The sequence below is a fragment of the Triturus cristatus genome, chromosome 3_2, assembly GCF_964204655.1.
Source record: "Triturus cristatus chromosome 3_2, aTriCri1.1, whole genome shotgun sequence".
Classification (NCBI taxonomy): Eukaryota; Metazoa; Chordata; class Amphibia; order Caudata; family Salamandridae; genus Triturus; species Triturus cristatus.
In genome coordinates this window covers 80,799,351-80,820,805 of record NC_140584.1, presented here as the reverse complement: position 1 = coordinate 80,820,805, position 21,455 = coordinate 80,799,351, and positions in this window count along the sequence as shown.

Sequence of the window (21,455 nt, the reverse complement as noted above, 5' to 3'; positions counted from 1 at the left end):
AGAATGTAGAAGGATGTATAACCTGGCAAGAAAATCCAGAAAGAAAGAGCTGAAAGAACATGCTTGGGATGATGTCCACGAAGCATCGTTGAGTAAGGATAGTTCTTCATTTTGGAGGGCAGTGAATGCACCGTTTTTTACTAAATCAGATGTTGCAATAGATGAAAAAACTTGGATAGATTTTTTCTCAAGTATGTATGAGTCTAAGGAGAACGTAGAAAACATTATAGATACTCTGGATAGCCAGGGGGGAGATCGTTCTATTTATTTTCACCAATGGATCTCCAATTTACACATGATGAGGTGATTGGAGCAAAAAATGCAAGTAAGGGTGGGAAGGCCCCTGGCCCTGATGGGATGCCAATCGATTTGTTTAAGTTAACCCCCACATTATGGTCTCCATTGATAACACGGGTCCTCCAAGCCTGCTGTGTGAAGGGATTCATTAAAACATGGTCGGAGTCTGTAATAGTACCAATTTTTAAACAAGCATTGGCAATGCCAATCGGTCTCGCATTTGGGACCTTAGAAGTGGTTAGCCAGAGCTATTGGCTAACGAATCTGCTCAGGTTGACCAGGCACTTCCATAGTTCACTTGAGTGAATACTTTGAGAATGTGATCAGGGAAAGAAAGAAAGGGAGGAAGTGAAGTGAAGGAATCAATGGAAGTGATGGAATGAATGGAAGCTAAGGGTGAATAAATAAAAATATTCCAACAGTAACTAAATGAACAAACAAAAAACCACTTTAGACCAATGCATTTACCCAGTTAAATAATTAAAAGAATTTAAATGAAAGATAGAATAATCTTAACTGTGTTTTGGGGAGCAGGGAAGAGGCGGGGGCTGAATATGTTAAAGCGGGAATGGATAGTAAAAAAAAAGAACAAAAGAGAGCCAGACAGGAAATAGAGTGCTTACAATAAATGGAAAAAGAATACCCTCAAGTATGCAGTTGAAGGGTACAGCTTATCCAGTTGTCACACTATCAGACCAGAAACAATCGAAATGGACCGCACTCCGCTAGCCCCTCCTCCGGGTCTCCCCAAGGGAAGCTGGTACATGAAGTTCTTGAGTGGTTCACCCCAGTGGATGCAAGTAAGTACTTGTTGAACTGATGATCTCTGATGGAGTTCTTGAGTGGTTCACCCCAGTGGGTGCAAGTAAGTACTTGTTGAACTGATGATCTCTAGACCCGATACATGTCCCGGGTTTTAAAATATCGCCCGAGACATGGCTCGGGTTTCGGGATAACTTCCCTCATCAGTAGAGAAAATAGTTAGGGGTGGAAGAGAGGGCCGCCAAGCAACCGCCAAAGGCCTCAGTGCCCACACAGGCACGCAGGTGCGTCGTCCAGGAGCTCGTCAGCTCAAAGCTCGAGGGAGCCATTTTTAGAAACAATCGCAATGGACCGCACTCCGCTAGCCCCTCCTCCGGGTCGCCCCAAGGGAAGCTGGTACAAGAAGTTCTTGAGTGGTTCACCCCAGTGGGTGCAAGTAAGTACTTGTTGAACTGATGATCTCTGATGGAGTTCTTGAGTGGTTCACCCCAGTGGGTGCAAGTAAGTACTTGTTGAACTGATGATCTCTAGACCCGATACATGTCCCGGGTTTTAAAATATCGCCCGAGACATGGCTCGGGTTTCGGGATAACTTCCCTCATCAGTAGAGAAAATAGTTAGGGGTGGAAGAGAGGGCCGCCAAGCAACCGTCAAAGGCCTCAGTGCCCGCACAGGCACGCAGGTGCGTCGTCCAGGAGCTCGTCAGCTCAAAGCTCGAGGGAGCCATTTTTAGAAACAATCGCAATGGACCGCACTCCGCTAGCCCCTCCTCCGGGTCGCCCCAAGGGAAGCTGGTACATGAAGTTCTTCAGTGGTTCACCCCAGTGGGTGCAAGTAAGTACTTGTTGAACTGATGATCTCTGATGGAGTTCTTGAGTGGTTCACCCCAGTGGGTGCAAGTAAGTACTTGTTGAACTGATGATCTCTAGACCCGATACATGTCCCGGGTTTTAAAATATCGCCCGAGACATGGCTCGGGTTTCGGGATAACTTCCCTCATCAGTAGAGAAAATAGTTTGGGGTGGAAGAGAGGGCCGCCAAGCAACCGTCAAAGGCCTCAGTGCCCGCACAGGCACGCAGGTGCGTCGTCCAGGAGCTCGTCAGCTCAAAGCTCGAGGGAGCCATTTTTAGAAACAATCGCAATGGACCGCACTCCGCTAGCCACTCCTCCGGGTCGCCCCAAGGGAAGCTGGGACATGAAGTTCTTGAGTGGTTCACCCCAGTGGGTGCAAGTAAGTACTTGTTGAACTGATGATCTCTGATGGAGTTCTTGAGTGGTTCACCCCAGTGGGTGCAAGTAAGTACTTGTTGAACTGATGATCTCTAGACCCGATACATGTCCCGGGTTTTAAAATATCACCCGAGACATGGCTCGGGTTTCGGGATAACTTCCCTCATCAGTAGAGAAAATAGTTAGGGGTGGAAGAGAGGGCCGCCAAGCAACCGTCAAAGGCCTCAGTGCCCGCACAGGCACGCAGGTGCGTCGTCCAGGAGCTCGTCAGCTCAAAGCTCGAGGGAGCCATTTTTAGAAACAATCGCAATGGACCGCACTCCGCTAGCCCCTCCTCCGGGTCGCCCCAAGGGAAGCTGGTACAAGAAGTTCTTGAGTGGTTCACCCCAGTGGGTGCAAGTAAGTACTTGTTGAACTGATGATCTCTGATGGAGTTCTTGAGTGGTTCACCCCAGTGGGTGCAAGTAAGTACTTGTTGAACTGATGATCTCTAGACCCGATACATGTCCCGGGTTTTAAAATATCGCCCGAGACATGGCTCGGGTTTCGGGATAACTTCCCTCATCAGTAGAGAAAATAGTTAGGGGTGGAAGAGAGGGCCGCCAAGCAACCGTCGAAGGCCTCAGTGCCCGCACAGGCACGCAGGTGCGTCGTCCAGGAGCTCGTCAGCTCAAAGCTCGAGGGAGCCATTTTTAGAAACAATCGCAATGGACCGCACTCCGCTAGCCCCTCCTCCGGGTCGCCCCAAGGGAAGCTGGTACATGAAGTTCTTGAGTGGTTCACCCCAGTGGGTGCAAGTAAGTACTTGTTGAACTGATGATCTCTGATGGAGTTCTTGAGTGGTTCACCCCAGTGGGTGCAAGTAAGTACTTGTTGAACTGATGATCTCTAGACCCGATACATGTCCCGGGTTTTAAAATATCGCCCGAGACATGGCTCGGGTTTCGGGATAACTTCCCTCATCAGTAGAGAAAATAGTTAGGGGTGGAAGAGAGGGCCGCCAAGCAACCGTCAAAGGCCTCAGTGCCCGCACAGGCACGCAGGTGCGTCGTCCAGGAGCTCGTCAGCTCAAAGCTCGAGGGAGCCATTTTTAGAAACAATCGCAATGGACCGCACTCCGCTAGCCCCTCCTCTGGGTCGCTCCAATGGAAGCTGGTACATGAAGTTCTTGAGTGGTTCACCTCAGTGGGTGCAAGTAAGTACTTGTTGAACTGATGATCTCTGATGGAGTTCTTGAGTGGTTCACCCCAGTGGGAGCAAGTAAGTACTTGTTGAACTGATGATCTCTAGACCCGATACATGTCCCGGGTTTTAAAATATCGCCCGAGACATGGCTCGGGTTTCGGGATAACTTCCCTCATCAGTAGAGAAAATAGTTTGGGGTGGAAGAGAGGGCCGCCAAGCAACCGTCAAAGGCCTCAGTGCCCGCACAGGCACGCAGGTGCGTCGTCCAGGAGCTCGTCAGCTCAAAGCTCGAGGGAGCCATTTTTAGAAACAATCGCAATGGACCGCACTCCGCTAGCCACTCCTCCGGGTCGCCCCAAGGGAAGCTGGTACATGAAGTTCTTGAGTGGTTCACCCCAGTGGGTGCAAGTAAGTACTTGTTGAACTGATGATCTCTGATGGAGTTCTTGAGTGGTTCACCCCAGTGGGTGCAAGTAAGTACTTGTTGAACTGATGATCTCTAGACCCGATACATGTCCCGGGTTTTAAAATATCACCCGAGACATGGCTCGGGTTTCGGGATAACTTCCCTCATCAGTAGAGAAAATAGTTAGGGGTGGAAGAGAGGGCCGCCAAGCAACCGTCAAAGGCCTCAGTGCCCGCACAGGCATGCAGGTGCGTCGTCCAGGAGCTCGTCAGCTCAAAGCTCGAGGGAGCCATTTTTAGAAACAATCGCAATGGACCGCACTCCGCTAGCCCCTCCTCCGGGTCGCCCCAAGAGAAGCTGGTACAAGAAGTTCTTGAGTGGTTCACCCCAGTGGGTGCAAGTAAGTACTTGTTGAACTGATGATCTCTGATGGAGTTCTTGAGTGGTTCACCCCAGTGGGTGCAAGTAAGTACTTGTTGAACTGATGATCTCTAGACCCGATACATGTCCCGGGTTTTAAAATATCGCCCGAGACATGGCTCGGGTTTCGGGATAACTTCCCTCATCAGTAGAGAAAATAGTTAGGGGTGGAAGAGAGGGCCGCCAAGCAACCGTCAAAGGCCTCAGTGCCCGCACAGGCACGCAGGTGCGTCGTCCAGGAGCTCGTCAGCTCAAAGCTCGAGGGAGCCATTTTTAGAAACAATCGCAATGGACCGCACTCCGCTAGCCCCTCCTCCGGGTCGCCCCAAGGGAAGCTGGTACATGAAGTTCTTGAGTGGTTCACCCCAGTGGGTGCAAGTAAGTACTTGTTGAACTGATGATCTCTGATGGAGTTCTTGAGTGGTTCACCCCAGTGGGAGCAAGTAAGTACTTGTTGAACTGATGATCTCTAGACCCGATACATGTCCCGGGTTTTAAAATATCGCCCGAGACATGGCTCGGGTTTCGGGATAACTTCCCTCATCAGTAGAGAAAATAGTTAGGGGTGGAAGAGAGGGCCGCCAAGCAACCGTCAAAGACCACAGTGCCCGCACAGACACGCAGGTGCGTCGTCCAGGAGCTCGTCAGCTCAAAGCTCTAGGGAGCCATTTTTAGAAACAATCGCAATGGACCGCACTCCGCTAGCCCCTGCTCCGGGTCGCCCCAAGGGAAGCTGGTACATGAAGTTCTTGAGTGGCTCACCCCAGTGGGTGCAAGTAAGTACTTGTTGAACTGATGATCTCTGATGGAGTTCTTGAGTGGTTCACCCCAGTGGGTGCAAGTAAGTACTTGTTGAACTGATGATCTCTAGACCCGATACATGTCCCGGGTTTTAAAATATCGCCCGAGACATGGCTCGGGTTTCGGGATAACTTCCCTCATCAGTAGAGAAAATAGTTAGGGGTGGAAGAGAGGTCCGCCAAGCAACCGTCAAAGGCCTCAGTGCCCGCACAGGCACTCAGGTGCGTCGTCCAGGAGCTCGTCAGCTCAAAGCTCGAGGGAGCCATTTTTAGAAACAATCGCAATGGACCGTACTCCGCTAGCCCCTCCTCCGGGTCGCCCCAAGGGAAGCTGGTACATGAAGTTCTTGAGTGGTTCACCCCAGTGGGTGCAAGTAAGTACTTGTTGAACTGATGATCTCTGATGGAGTTCTTGAGTGGTTCACCCCAGTGGGTGCAAGTAAGTACTTGTTGAACTGATGATCTCTAGACCCGATACATGTCCCGGGTTTTAAAATATCGCCCGAGACATGGCTCGGGTTTCGGAATAACTTCCCTCCTCAGTAGAGAAAATAGTTAGGGGTGGAAGAGAGGGCCGCCAAGCAACCGTCAAAGGCCTCAGAGCCCGCACAGGCACGCAGGTGCGTCGTCCAGGAGCTCGTCAGCTCAAAGCTCGAGGGAGCCATTTTTAGAAACAATCACAATGGACCGCACTCCACTAGCCCCTCCTCCGGGTCGCCCCAAGGGAAGCTGGTACATGAAGTTCTTGAGTGGTTCACCCCAGTGGGTGCAAGTAAGTACTTGTTGAACTGATGATCTCTGATGGAGTTCTTGAGTGGTTCACCCCAGTGGGTGCAAGTAAGTACTTGTTGAACTGATGATCTCTAGACCCGATACATGTCCCGGGTTTTAAAATATCGCCCGAGACATGGCTCGGGTTGCGGGATAACTTACGGTGGGGCTGACGAGCCCATGGCTACGCACCTGCGCGCCTTGAGTGGTACTTTACCTGAGAATATTTTTTGGCAGCCTACGCAGCAACCCCACACACACACCTACTCCCTGCTGACGAGAGGCAACTACCTCGAAACACGTGTCCAGGGATGGCTAACGCGACACTCATTTTCATTTTAAACTTTTGGCATAGGCGTACCCGCCGACGCTACTTCATGGACCACAATTCTTTGGGGCAACCCGCTGATAGGACTAGCAGAGTGCGGCCAATCGGATTTTTGGTTATATTCAGGCTCCCTTGAGCCGGTGGGGCTGACAAGCCCATGGCTACGCACCTGCGCGCCTTGAGTGGTACTTTACCTGAGAATATTTTTTGGCAGCCTACGCAGCAACCCCACACACATACCTACTCCCTGCTGACGAGAGGCAACTACCTCGAAACACGTGTCCAGGGATGGCTAACGCGACACTCATTTTCATTTTAAACTTTTGGCATAGGCGTACCCACCGACGCTACTTCATGGACCACAATTCTTTGGGGCATCACGCTGATAGGACTAGCAGAGTGCGGCCAATCGGATTTTTGGTTATATTCAGGCTCCCTTGAGCCGGTGGGGCTGACGAGCCCATGGCTACGCACCTGCGTGCCTTGAGTGGTACTTTACCTGAGAATATTTTTTGGCAGCCTACGCAGCAACCCCACACACATACCTACTCCCTGCTGACGAGAGGCAACTACCTCGAAACACGTGTCCAGGGATGGCTAACGCGACACTCATTTTCATTTTAAACTTTTGGCATAGGGGTACCCGCCAACGCTACTTCATGGACCACAATTCTTTGGGGCAACACGCTGATAGGACTAGCAGAGTGCGGCCAATCGGATTTTTGGTTATATTCAGGCTCCCTTGAGCCGGTGGGGCTGACGAGCCCATGGCTACGCACCTGCGCACCTTGAGTGGTACTTTACCTGAGAATATTTTTTGGCAGCCTACGCAGCAACCCCACACACATACCTACACCCTGCTGACGAGAGGCAACTACCTCGAAACACGTGTCCAGGGATGGCTAACGCGACACTCATTTTCATTTTAAACTTTTGGCATAGGCGTACCTGCCGACGCTACTTCATGGACCACAATGCTTTGACAACACGCTGATAGGACTAGCAGAGTGCGGCCAATCTGATTTTTGGTGATATTCAGGCTCCCTTGAGCCGGTGGGGCTGACGAGCCCATGGCTACGCACCTGCGCGCCTTGAGTGGTACTTTACCTGAGAATATTTTTTGGCAGCCTACGCAGCAACCCCACACACATACCTACTCCCTGCTGACGAGAGGCAGCTACCTCGAAACATGTGTCCAGGGATGGCTAACACGACACTCATTTTCATTTTAAACTTTTGGCATAGTCGTACCCGCCGACGCTACTTCATGGACCACAATTCTTTGGCGAAACACGCTGATAGGACTAGCAGAGTGCGGCCAATCGGATTTTTGGTTATATTCAGGCTCCCGTGAGCCGGTGGGGCCGACGAGCCCATGACTACGCACCTGCGCGCCTTGAGTGGTACTTTACCTGAGAATATTTTTTGGCAGCCTACGCAGCAACCCCACACACATACCTACTCCCTGCTGACGAGAGGCAACTACCTCGAAACACGTGTCCAGGGATGGCTAACGTGACACTCATTTTCATTTTAAACTTTTGGCATAGGCGTACCCGCCGACGCTACCTCATGGACCACAATTCTTTGGGGCAACACGCTGATAGGACTAGCAGAGTGCGGCCAATCGGATTTTGGGGCATATTCAGGCTCCCTTGAGCCGGTGGGGCTGACGAGCCCATGGCTACGCACCTGCGCGCCTTGAGTGGTACTTTACCTGAGAATATTTTTTGGCAGCCTACGCAGCAACCCCACACACATACCTACTCCCTGCTGACGAGAGGCAACTACCTCAAAACACGTGTCCAGGGATGGCTAACGCGACACTCATTTTCATTTTAAACTTTTGGCATAGGCGTACCCGCCGACGCTACTTCATGGACCACAATTCTTTGGGGCAACAAGCTGATAAGACTAGCAGAGTGCGGCCAATCGGATTTTTGGTTATATTCAGGCTCCCTTGAGACGGTGGGGCTGACGAGCCCATGGCTACGCACCTGCGCACCTTGAGTGGTACTTTACCTGAGAATATTTTTTGGCAGCCTACGCAGCAACCCCACACACATACCTACTCCCTGCTGACGAGAGGCAACTACCTCAAAACACGTGTCCAGGGATGGCTAACGCGACACTCATTTTCATTGTAAACTTTTGGCATAGGCGTACCCGCCGACGCTACTTCATGGACCACAATTCTTTGGGGCAACACGCTGATAGGACTAGCAGAGTGCGGCCAATCGGATTTTTGGTTATATTCAGGCTCCCTTGAGCCGGTGGGGCTGTCGAGCCCATGGCTACGCACCTGCGCACCTTGAGTGGTACTTTACCTGAGAATATTTTTTGGGAGCCTACGCAGCAACCCCACACACATACCTACTCCCTGCTGACGAGAGGCAACTACCTCGAAACACGTGTCCAGTGATGGCTAACGCGACACTCATTTTCATTTTAAACTTTTGGCATAGGCGTACCCGCCGACGCTACTTCATGGACCACAATTCTTTGGGGCAACACGCTGATAGGACTAGCAGAGTGCGGCCAATCGGATTTTTGGTGATATTCAGGCTCCCTTGAGCCGGTGGGGCTGACGAGCCCATGGCTACGCACCTGCACGCCTTGAGTGGTACTTTACCTGAGAATATTTTTTGGCAGCCTACGCAGCAACCCCACACACATACCTACTCCCTGCTGACGAGAGGCAACTACCTCGAAACACGTGTCCAGGGATGGCTAACGCGACACTCATTTTCATTTTAAACTTTTGGCATAGGCGTACCCGCCGACGCTACTTCATGGACCACAATTCTTTGGGGCAACACGCTGATAGAACTAGCAGAGTGCGGCCAATCGGATTTTTGGTTATATTCAGGCTCCCTTGAGCCAGTGGGGCTGACGAGCCCATGGCTACGCACCTGCACGCCTTGAGTGGTACTTTACCTGAGAATATTTTTTGGCAGCCTAGGCAGCAACCCCACAAACATACCTACTCCCTGCTGACGAGAGGCAACTACCTCGAAACACGTGTCCAGGGATGGCTAACGGGACACTCATTTTCATTTTAAACTTTTGGCATAGGCGTACCCGCCGAAGCTACTTCATGGACCACAATTCTTTGGGGCAACACGCTGATAGGACTAGCAGAGTGCGGCCAATCGGATTTTTGGTTATATTCAGGCTCCCTTGAGCCGGTGGGGCTGACGAGCCCATGGCTACGCACCTGCGCGCCTTGAGTGGTACTTTACCTGAGAATATTTTTTGGCAGCCTACGCAGCAACCCCACACACATACCTACTCCCTGCTGACGAGAGGCAACTACCTCGAAACACGTGTCCAGGGATGGCTAACGCGACACTCATTTTCATTTTAAACTTTTGGCATAGGCGTACCCGCCAACGCTACTTCATGGACCACAATTCTTTGGGGCAACACGCTGATATGACTAGCAGAGTGCGGCCAATCGGATTTTTGGTTATATTCAGGCTCCCTTGAGCCGGTGGGGCTGACGAGCCCATGGCTACGCACCTGCGCGCCTTGAGTGGTACTTTACCTGAGAATATTTTTTGGCAGCCTACGCAGCAACCCCACACACATACCTACTCCCTGCTGACGAGAGGCAACTACCTCGAAACTCGTGTCCAGGGATGGCTAACGCGACACTCATTTTCATTTTAAACTTTTGGCATAGGCGTACCCGCCGACGCTACTTCATGGACCACAATTCTTTGGGGCAACACGCTGATAGGACTAGCAGAGTGCGGCCAATCGGATTTTTGGTTATATTCAGGCTCCCTTGAGCCGGTGGGGCTGACGAGCCCATGGCTACGCACCTGCGCGCCTTGAGTGGTACTTTACCTGAGAATATTTTTTGGCAGCCTACGCAGCAACCCCACACACATGCCTACTCCCTGCTGATGAGAGGCAACTACCTCGAAACACGTGTCCAGGGATGGCTAACGCGACACCCATTTTCATTTTAAACTTTTGGCATAGGCGTACCCGCCGACGCTACTTCATGGACCACAATTCTTTGGGGCAACACGCTGATAGGACTAGCAGAGTGCGGCCAATCGGATTTTTGGTTATATTCAGGCTCCCTTGAGCCGGTGGGGCTGACGAGCCCATGGCTACGCACTTGCGCACCTTGAGTGGTACTTTTCCTAAGAATATTTTTTGGCAGCCTACACAGCAACCCCACACACATACCTACTCCCTGCTGACGAGAGGCAACTACCTCGAAACACGTGTCAGGGGATGGCTAACGCGACACTCATTTTCATTTTAAACTTTTGGCATAGGCGTACCCGCCGACGCTACTTCATGGACCACAATTCTTTGGGGCAACACGCTGATAGGACTAGCAGAGTGCGGCCAATCGGATTTTTGGTTATATTCAGGCTCCCTTGAGCCGGTGGGGCTGACGAGCCCATGGCTACGCACCTGCGCGCCTTGAGTGGTACTTTACCTGAGAATATTTTTTGGCAGCCTACGCAGCAACCCCACACACATACCTACTCCCTGCTGACGAGAGGCAACTACCTCGAAACACGTGTCCAGTGATGGCTAACGCGACACTCATTTTCATTTTAAACTTTTGGCATAGGCGTACCCGCCGACGCTACTTCATGGACCACAATTCTTTGGGGCAACACGCTGATAGGACTAGCAGAGTGCGGCCAATCGGATTTTTGGTTATATTCAGGCTCCCTTGAGCCGGTGGAGCTGACGAGCCCATGGCTACGCACCTGCACGCCTTGAGTGGTACTTTACCTGAGAATATTTTTTGGCAGCCTACGCAGCAACCCCACACACATACCTACTCCCTGCTGACGAGAGGCAACTACCTCGAAACACGTGTCCAGGGATGGCTAACGCGACACTCATTTTCATTTTAAACTTTTGGCATAGGCGTACCCGCCGACGCTACTTCATGGACCACAATTCTTTGGAGCAACACGCTGATAGGACTAGCAGAGTGCGGCCAATCGGATTTTTGGTTATATTCAGGCTCTCTTGAGCCGGTGGGGCTGACGAGCCCATGGCTACGCACCTGCACGCCTTGAGTGGTACTTTACCTGAGAATATTTTTTGGCAGCTTAGGCAGCAACCCCACACACATACCTACTCCCTGCTGACGAGAGGCAACTACCTCGAAACACGTGTCCAGGGATGGCTAACGCGACACTCATTTTCATTTTAAACTTTTGGCATAGGCGTACCCGCCAACGCTACTTCATGGACCACAATTCTTTGGGGCAACACGCTTATAGGACTAGCAGAGTGCGGCCAATCGGATTTTTGGTTATATTCAGGCTCCCTTGAGCCGGTGGGGCTGATGAGCCCATGGCTACGCACCTGCGCGCCTTGAGTGGTACTTTACCTGAGAATATTTTTTGGCAGCCTACGCAGCAACCCCACACACATACCTACTCCCTGCTGACGAGAGGCAACTACCTCGAAACTCGTGTCCAGGGATGTCTAACGCGACACTCATTTTCATTTTAAACTTTTGGCATAGGCGTACCTGCCGACGCTACTTCATGGACCACAATTCTTTGGGGCAACACGCTGATAGGACTAGCAGAGTGCGGCCAATCGGATTTTTGGTTATATTCAGGCTCCCTTGAGCCGGTGGGGCTGGCGAGCCCATGGCTACGCACCTGCGCGCCTTGAGTGGTACTTTACCTGAGAATATTTTTTGGCAGCCTACGCAGCAACCCCACACACATACCTACTCCCTGCTGATGAGAGGCAACTACCTCGAAACACGTGTCCAGGGATGGCTAACGCGACACTCATTTTCATTTTAAACTTTTGGCATAGGCGTACCCGCCGACGCTACTTCATGGACCACAATTCTTTGGGGCAACACGCTGATAGGACTAGCAGAGTGCGGCCAATCGGATATTTACACTATCAGACCAGAATGCTCCGTGGCTGAACAAATACAGGAAGCCATTGAATCAAGAGTAGAGATATGAGATGGCCAACAAACCCCTCCAATGATGAGCAAGGGGCTGACCCAGGCCACCTCTTGGTATAATGAGCATTTGTATAATTAAGCGCCTGGATACCCTTTCAGGTGATTAGTGTGCTTTACAAATAAATATAGTATTACATATAATGGAAACAATGCGCCTGCCCAACAGACAACTTAATATTCCAGTAGCCAAGATGTAAAAAACAAAGGTAGAGAATTATTTTATTTTTTTAAATGGTTCCTGTAAGATTACTTCAACATTTGGAGGATACTACTTACTATGTTTGGATAGCTGTTTCCCCTATTGACTGACCCTGTTGGTCTCTTGCCTTAAACTGTAATCCCTCTAATAAATCAACTTAATCTGATCTTTCCTTTATCACTCACCACAGAGAGGGACCTAATTGACAACAGCATGATAACCAAAAATCCCAAACCTCTTTCAGAATCACCGATGAAGAATCCAATAAATACATCCTTTCCTACTAAACGAGCCTATCCAAGCATTCCTTTCACATAAAACAAAATAAAAAGAAATAATTAACAAAGCTCCGCATAAAAAAGTAAAATGTATTCTATTAAACTGGCGCATTGCGACAACTAAAGCACAATAAGCTGCTGACACAATCACTAAATTTCTTCAGCAAGACATGACTTGCGCACTCAGTTCACCCCCTTATGGGCAAGAGGATTACACAGGGAAATAAAATATTTCGAAAGCATGGCAAAATAGACCATGATGCAGAGCAGCCATAATTCACATCCCCCTTGTACCTCTGCGCTCTCTAGACTTCAAATACCTGAAATCTAACATCCAGATTTCAAACTCATGCTTAATAAACACCACTGTAATAAACCACTTCCCCAGAAACAACAACGCCTTCACATAAGAACTGATTAACTTCAAGACCCCTACTTTGCTTTTTCTAGGACAACTACCTACTATTTGGAGACATTACTTTTAACATGAACGATAATTAGGGTGAACCAATGGCTAGCTAATAAGGCAGGTCAAATTTTTAAACACTTACAGTTAATGAAATGTTTAAGCCAAACCAGCAATATGAAAGTTGACCTTTCGGCCTTCCTCAGAATTATAAATTAAGAATTAAAAATCATTCATCGATCTACACACCCCAGATATTCAGTTACACTTGATCAAACACAAAGGCCCATGTTTCAAATTTTTTTGCATTATTCAAAAATCATAAGACAGCTGCTATTCAATAGTGCAGAGGGCGCAAGGTGCAATAAAGTACATACACACCAAAACCACAAGGTGTCACAAAATAATACACCAATCAGTATAGTGTCCGCACATAGTCGTAATTTGGTGTTGGTATAGAAGACAACCCTGACAGTGTGTCCAAATTTCGACCCAGGCTGAATAAATCAACGGGTCTCCTCAGGACGGCGGCGCCTGCCTTTTGCCTCTTGCGTTTACACTACACGATTGACGTAATCTCCCCTATAATTCGTAATTTTGCGCAATGTGCACTGAAAGGGGAGTGCACTGCACCGTTTAAAGTGGAGAGGGGAGAGAGACAAGGCTGTGTCTTGGCGCCTTTCCTGTTCACTCTATATACCAATTCTTTGGAGCAGGAGTTGGCAGGAAAGGCGAGAGACCTGCCCTATGTCAATAAACGACCGATTGTCTCCCTTTTCTACACAGACGACGCGGTGCTCATGGCCAGGACACAGATAGGTCTGCAGAAAGCCCTTCTTTCCCACACTAGCTATATGGATGATTTAGGACTAAAGCTAAATGCTAAAAAGAATTTTATTATAACCTGTGGGCGTGGTAGACAAAAATGTAGAAGTCTCCCACTGGAAGAAAGCAGGGTAGTTTCCACTAACACATTTACATACCTAGGTGTCCTGTTCGAGCATTCAGGCTCTTGGAGACCAGCAGTCAAGAGAAGGAGCCTTCTTTTTATGAAGTTGACTGAGGCCGTTGTTAATTTCGCTAAGAAAATGGGAAAAAGACCGCCGGGGATCCTTCTTAAGATGTATCAAGCAAAATGCGTGAGCATTGCGATATTTGGGGCTGAAGTTTGGGGCTATCATGATGTATCCCCCATACAATGTGTGGAAAATGCTTTTTTAAGGTTTATTTTAGCTGTACCTTCTAGTTCCCCAGTTTTTAATTGTCATATATCTTGGATGTGATTAAATGCAACCAGTGCTACTTTGGCATAGAATTTCGACTTCAAATTTTACGGGTCTAAATAGAAGAATTATCAAGGACTCAATGAACTTGGATCACACAAGCAAGATTACATGGCTGAAGTATGGTAAAAACTTTTTTACCGACCTTGGACACCAAGCACTGTTCCCAATAAGGTGCGCGCGTGCGCTCGCGCGCACCTCTATTACCTGTAGCACGCAGTGCTGTGTGTGGAGCGCGCACACACACCGCACATCCAGCAAGAGCGTTCGCGCTGCTCCTTTTAACAAGTGAGCGGAGTGAAAAACGGGTGTTTCCTGGCAGAGGGAGTGGCAGGAAAGTCTTGGGCACTTGTTATCTTCTTTTATATGTAGAGCCTGGCTGTGGTGCCTACTGTGTGCTTTTGTTAAGTATTCATGTTAAACGCAGGGCCATCAGGAGCTGCGATTAACATGAATACTTTAACAAAAGCACACAGTCAGCCCACAGCCGTGGTTATGTAACAAAAGAAATTCAGCAAGTTTACAAACACGGTGTCTAAAGTTCACGCCGTTTATGTAGACTTGCTGAATTTCTCTTCTTAACAGAGCTGGGCTTCGGGGTGATTGTCTGACTTTGTTAAAGTTTTCAGGTTAATTGCAGCTCCAGACGGGCGCTGTGATTAACCTGAAATCTTTAACAAAGTCCCACAATCACCCCTCAGCTGCACTCTATTAAGAAAAGAAATGCAGCAACTCTACAAACACAGTGTGTAAAACACACGTCGTGTTTGTAGACTTGTTGAATTTCTCTTCTTAATAGAGCGCAGCTGAAGGGTGATTTACACTTTTCTGTTCTTGGCAGAGTGTGCCAACCGACTTGTATTTTCCTGTTTCTGTCATTGCATCCAGATATATGATACAACAAGTAACATCATACACAGGGCATTAAGTGGGATGAAGAAACTGGGGGGGGTGGGTGGGGTCTCGCAAAGGGGGTGGCCAGTGTAATCAAGGGCTTAGCTTTAAGACACATAAGCTAAAAATCTGTACTTTTAGCATAGTGCACCGCCCAACTTGTATTTTGCTGTTTCTGTCATTGCATCCAGATATAGGATACAACTAGTAACATTATACCTACAAGTCAGGACTATCCGCTTTGTCAATGGCTGTTAGTTGTATAAGATAAATAAGCAGCAACTATGGCTTGTATATAATATTGAAAAAGCTTGAACTTAAAGCCCTGGTGACACCACAACAATGTTGCTGTGCTTGAGTTTCAAAAAACGAAGTGAAATCCAGAGAGAAAATGACTCTCTTTAAAGGTTTTCCCTTCCCCTACAAGACTCACCTGGCATGACGTCATGCTCTAACTTCTCTACTAGTGAGAAGTGAGCAGTGTGAGCAGCGCACATCGATGTGCCTACTCTCACTGCAGTCTGAAAAAAAATGGACCACCTGTGCCAGGGCACAAAACAGAGCCCGCTAGAGACCCGGTTTGAGGCCCCCTTTAAAAAACTGCTTATGCTCAGCACTGGTGAGACCCGGCCCACTAAAAGCCCTGATCACACCTACTATTGACTTTGCAAATCCTCTGACTGCCTTTCTCTTTCTGTTCCTCTCGTACCAATTTCTCCATTACTCCATTATTGTCATGGCGTGTGTATCCAAATTGCAAATCTGTCTTGCCCCCTAACATGGGTTGTATGTGTGGAAATGCACCGTCTTTTCAATTTTGTAACCAAAAGTTTGGAGATATATTTGGAGCTGTGCACAAACGCGGACTTGTTCCTGGCACACATAGCCATGGCTGCAGCACACAGAGACCCTACACTGCCACACACAGAGGAAATAATTTAGAGGGAACATTGGCACCAAGAATATTATAGTTTCCCAGAGTCAGTGAACTCCATTTCTAGGAAGGAGTTCAAAGTAATCTGCATGGTTCATAGAGAGTCACTTAGAGCGGCCCTACAGATGGGTAAAAGTATGGTAGTCCAACACCAATTAACCCTGATAACTTATGATGTTCAACCATATCTCATATGTTGCACGGGGGGATACGATAGGTATCTTTTAACACGTTTTAGGTTTCGTATTTTTCACTGATTAACTAGCCAGCCAGAGATGAATGATTGGTCCAGAGAACTTTGCCATTGCCCATGTGACAATTTGTCATCACAAACTACTATCCATGTGATTTTATTTTGCAGATTTTATAATAAGAAAATATCTAGATGGATTAAGCCTCTCTGAAAGATGAGAGGATGGAGGCAATGCAGACCTGCCTTTTTTATATTTACAGTTGTTGGATAGTATTTATTGTATTGGTGCTATGGCTGCTTTTTAAAAGAACATAATGAAAGCAAGGAAGAGTTTAAATAGTTCCATTTCTCAGTATATAGTTCTGCTTGTACTGATTACTCGGGATCTTACTCTGCCCTAAAAAGTACTCCCCTGAATATCAATGTGTCTGTGTTAATTACTCTATTATCTAATGAACTGTCCAATAAGCCTTTTTTTGTACTGTATATTTGTTTTTAACCTATTGTTTTTATGAACTGTATTTTATCTGTCTGCTTTTGTGATTTTAAATGACTAAAATAAAATAAAGCAAATTTTTGATTTGATTTGAGTTAACGGAGCTGGATATGTTCCACAAAATAAAGTGGCTCAATAATATCAAGAAACTGTTGAGCTCTTTGGGTTTACATGATTTGAGGAACTTTTCCCCGACTGTTCGCTTTCCTTTTAAAGAAAAAATCAAGCAACTATATTGGTCTTGGATAGCTCTGAATGATGCTATTAACACAAAAAGGGGCACACTATCCAATGAACTTGCTCCATTTAAGATCTACAGAGTGCTCGAACCCTATCTGTATTTCTTCACTGACCATATAGACAGACAAATTATACATTCAGCGTAGCCTAGGAACATTGCCTCTTAATACATTTATGGTGAAATGGTCTATTTCTCCCTCGCCTGTGCTACTATGTCCATACAATTTCTCAAATAAAACTGTAGCTCATGTCTTGATTGCTTGGCCTACCTATACTCGACTTGCCCAAGACTGTCTTGACATAAACCAGTTTGCTCTCAGATGGGCACGCAGAGACACGCTAAAGCCCTAAGGCTTTTAAGATCAGACCCTAGCCCACTCTATGCCTGTATAGTAGCCAAATTTCTGGGAAGGGCATGGCTTATAAGACGGAAAATTACAGTGACACAATTTTAAGAGCTACAGTTTAAAAGTTTACCAGTAGCCAGTAAAGATTGAATTTTTATCATGTACAGCATACACACTTACTCATTTCTGAATGGATATCACCCTTAGGATACATAGCGGACCCATTAAGAGGTTTTTGTAGAAAGAGTGAGTATGTTGAACCCTGATAGCCTTTTACCGCCACGGCCCTTCTGTCCCTTGGTCCCAGAACAATTTGTTAATTAATCACTTAGGGCCATATTCTCAAGGAGCTATCGCCGAGTTAACGGCACATCAGCACAGCCAAAGTTGCGATAAATTTATCACCCAATTCACAAGCTGGTGCCAACAGCCCATAACACCAGTTTATCCGCGATAGCAGCTGCAAAAACATCGCCACAGATGACCCCGGCAACTATCGCTAATGAGAGGCAGAGTAGGCGTTCCCGTGCAAAAAGCCGCGTCAACACCACACCGCAACATTCTCAATGACCAGCCACATCAGCAAAAAGTCTACAAAACATGCAATATGGTGCGTTAGCTGCAGGAAATTAACACCTGCTCTGACCTGGTGCAAAGTCGGACGACAGCCTCCACCAGCCACACCTGAAGACCAACAGATGCCATGGAGCCATGGAGCCACTGATCATGCGGCCCGGACACCCAAGAGTGCCACAACACCCACCGTCACCACCCCCAGGGCCACACCCCACCCCTCTGGACCAACACCGAGGCAGTGCAGACAAAGACAGCGACCCCCTGAAAACAAACCAACCTCACACACCCAACACCAGGGAATGACATTACACACCACAGGCACAAAGGGACAACCAACATCCCACCTCAGACAAAGCTGCTGGCCGTGCTGCACCTGTTGGCCCCTGGTACCTACCAACCAACAACTGCCAGAGTCGGAGGAGCCCCATCAAAGTCCCACAAACCTGTCCTGGATGCCATCATCAGCTTGGCACCCCAGTACCCATACTTCCCACACACTGCGCAGGAACAGCTGGAGACCAAGCAAGGCGTCCATGCCATAGCTGGCTTCCCGCACGTTGTGGGTGCAACTGACTGCACACGTGTTCTACTGGTGCCCCCTGGCAACACTGCACACAATAACCGCAACAGAAAGCACACGCATCCCATCAATGTGCATGCAATAGCGGTCTCCCGGGACATCTCCACAAACATTGACGACAACCACCCAGGCAGTGTGCATGACTTCGACATCTCCCGACAGTCCATGAGCAACCAGCGCTACCAGAATGGCACCTAAGGAAATGCACTGCTGGTTGGCAAGTACCAATGGAACACAACACACACCTCAACTCCACAATCATGCAACGCACACCACTGGGAATGCACATGTCAAAAACTCGCATGCCAAACAACATGCCCACCAAACAGACATGACAGCACAACTCACTGTGGGAACCTGGGCCAGCCATGTACATGAGCCATCAACATCATGGCACCTCAGCTACACAATAGCTGAATGTGGGGAGAGGTGGGAACCAGGCATGTGCAAAGGAGGCAAGTGACCCATGAATGAGAAGGTACCCATTGCCAAGTGTGGCGTGGATGTGATGGCCAGACTGCAGTATGCAAACAACACACATAACCATGTCGACATACACTGTTGGCGTATGGAGTGTAATGGACAGTGGACGCAACCACGTTACCCCAGCCGGTAGGGGAGATCTCAGAAATGTAGCTTGTCACGTCCCCCCGTATGTGTGAGCAGAGTGGGATGGCCCAGCAGATGCCAGGCCAGCGTAGAGGTGTGAATAAAAAGCATGTAGCTGTTCTGGAATGCCCAACGTCTCTGCCAGGGCGGCGCCCCTCATCCCGCCACAAGGCTGACGCCATTGCCGTGAGCGGTGTTGCCTGCGATCCTGTGCGCCTGCTGCACCCCAGGCCTCTGGTTCCCGAACCCGATTTGCCCACCCCTGCGCACCCAGACCTCACTGCTCACCCACCAACACTGGCATGTGTCAAAGAGGGCCCACCACGCGTCCGTGCAAGCTGCAAGCCCTAGGCACGCAAACCTGGCAACCTGCTACGACCATCACAGCCTCCAGGAGCAAGACCCGCAGAACTCCTTTCTAGTTTATGTACTCTACCGGCATACACAGCAGACTAGTAGGTCACACATTTGGAACTGAGTTTTGATTGCACCATGGCAGTGAACATTATTTAAGGCAGAGGTTATGTCACTATACTACCTTCAATGTGGTGCCACCAAGTCTGTGCATGGCATCACAACCGCACGTTTTCGTGGGCCCACGTGGACTACTGCCCTCGGTCTACTCTGCGCCCGAGTAGGTCACACAATTGGAACTGAATCTTGATTTAGCAATAGCGGAGTGCATATCATTGTACCGGCATCATTGCAGACTGCATCCCCTCTCAGCCCCGGTGCCACTAAGTCTGTTCCCCGACAGCCATGGACACTTTCTGTTTGGACTTTGGTTGCGGCTGACTCTATGGACTGGTGGTTGTCACCATCCTCATGTAGCTGATACCTAAATGGTGGTGAAAACCAGGCTTCAGCATTCCACTCCTCAATTTGCTGCTTCCGGATAACATCAGACCTCTGCATCATGCCCTGGAGGACACCTTCCACTGTACCCCGCAACCCTCCGCCACATTCTCCTTCGACATCGACGAGGACCTGCTCAGTCCGCGTGGCCCATCTGACTGCACTGCAAGTCACTGTCCCGTGGCAGGGTGCCTGTGCCAGCCGCTGTGGTGCATCCGGGGCCACTAACTCTGTGCTGGTCAGGGACCCCTTCTTCTGAGATATTGGATGGCCTCTGAGGCGATGGCCTTGGGGTCGTCAATGCCTTGTGTCTGTGGCCCTGTGCTGTCCGCTGCCTCCGATCTCAACTGCGGCCCACCAGGGCTCACACATCAAATCGAGTCCTGACCTGCCCGGACATCGCATCACCACAGGAGGCACACGCCACCACCGCCAGGACCAACTCCAACTGCAAACTGCCAGTGCTGAAACGGTCATACTGGCAGACTGACAGAGTTGCTCGCACCTGTTGTGGATGCCTTATGCCTGATCCCCTGCTCAGCACTCCAGGTGCCACTAACTCAGTGCACCACGAATCATCATCCATTACTGTTTTGGTCATGTGCTGTGGAGAGCTCATGCAGCAATGTCACCTCAGGAAGTGTGGGAGGCCAGGGACGACGATGAGGAAGATGATGCAGGTGTGACACCCACCCACTGCAGCTGCATCAGGAATAACCCGAAGGGACACAATCCTAGACTTTTCTTCACATGAGCGCGCTCATCTCTAGTGCCCCAACCTCAGTGCACTGCAACTCACAAACACTTCTGGTTGCTCATTGTGTGACTTCTAGACTTGCTCCGGCTACCTCCATGATGCTCCGCAGTTGTCCCTGTAATGCTGGTCTGGTCTGTTTCCGTATTCATAGTGTTCAGTGTTGTATTTGCTGCCAGCACCAACAACTCCCTGGGGGCTAGCTTGCACTCACCCCACACACATCCAGCACAGGAGTCACTGTACATGTGACCCTGCCAATAAAAGGGCCGGGCGCACATGCCCGTAGCCAGTTGCAAGAACTATCTGCGTGTGTGCCTGTGGTCTTGTTGTATGCATGAGGGCCCTGGGCCCTACGACATTACATTGTGCTGTGTAGAGCGGATGCAGACATGTCACTGCAGGCAGCGGGTAAGACCTTGGACATGTAGCTTTGTCGTCAGCCATTCGATACGTAAGAGGGGTGTACTGGGCCATCGTACAGAGGACCAGCGTCGGGGTGTGAATGATGATTCTGTGGCTCTGGGCATGGTTCATTGCAAGACATGTGCAAATGCATGTGTCTCTGTCGCAGTGTGGGTCTCCTTTGTGGGGTGTAGGTGGTCCCTGATGGGACTTCGACACCCTGTAT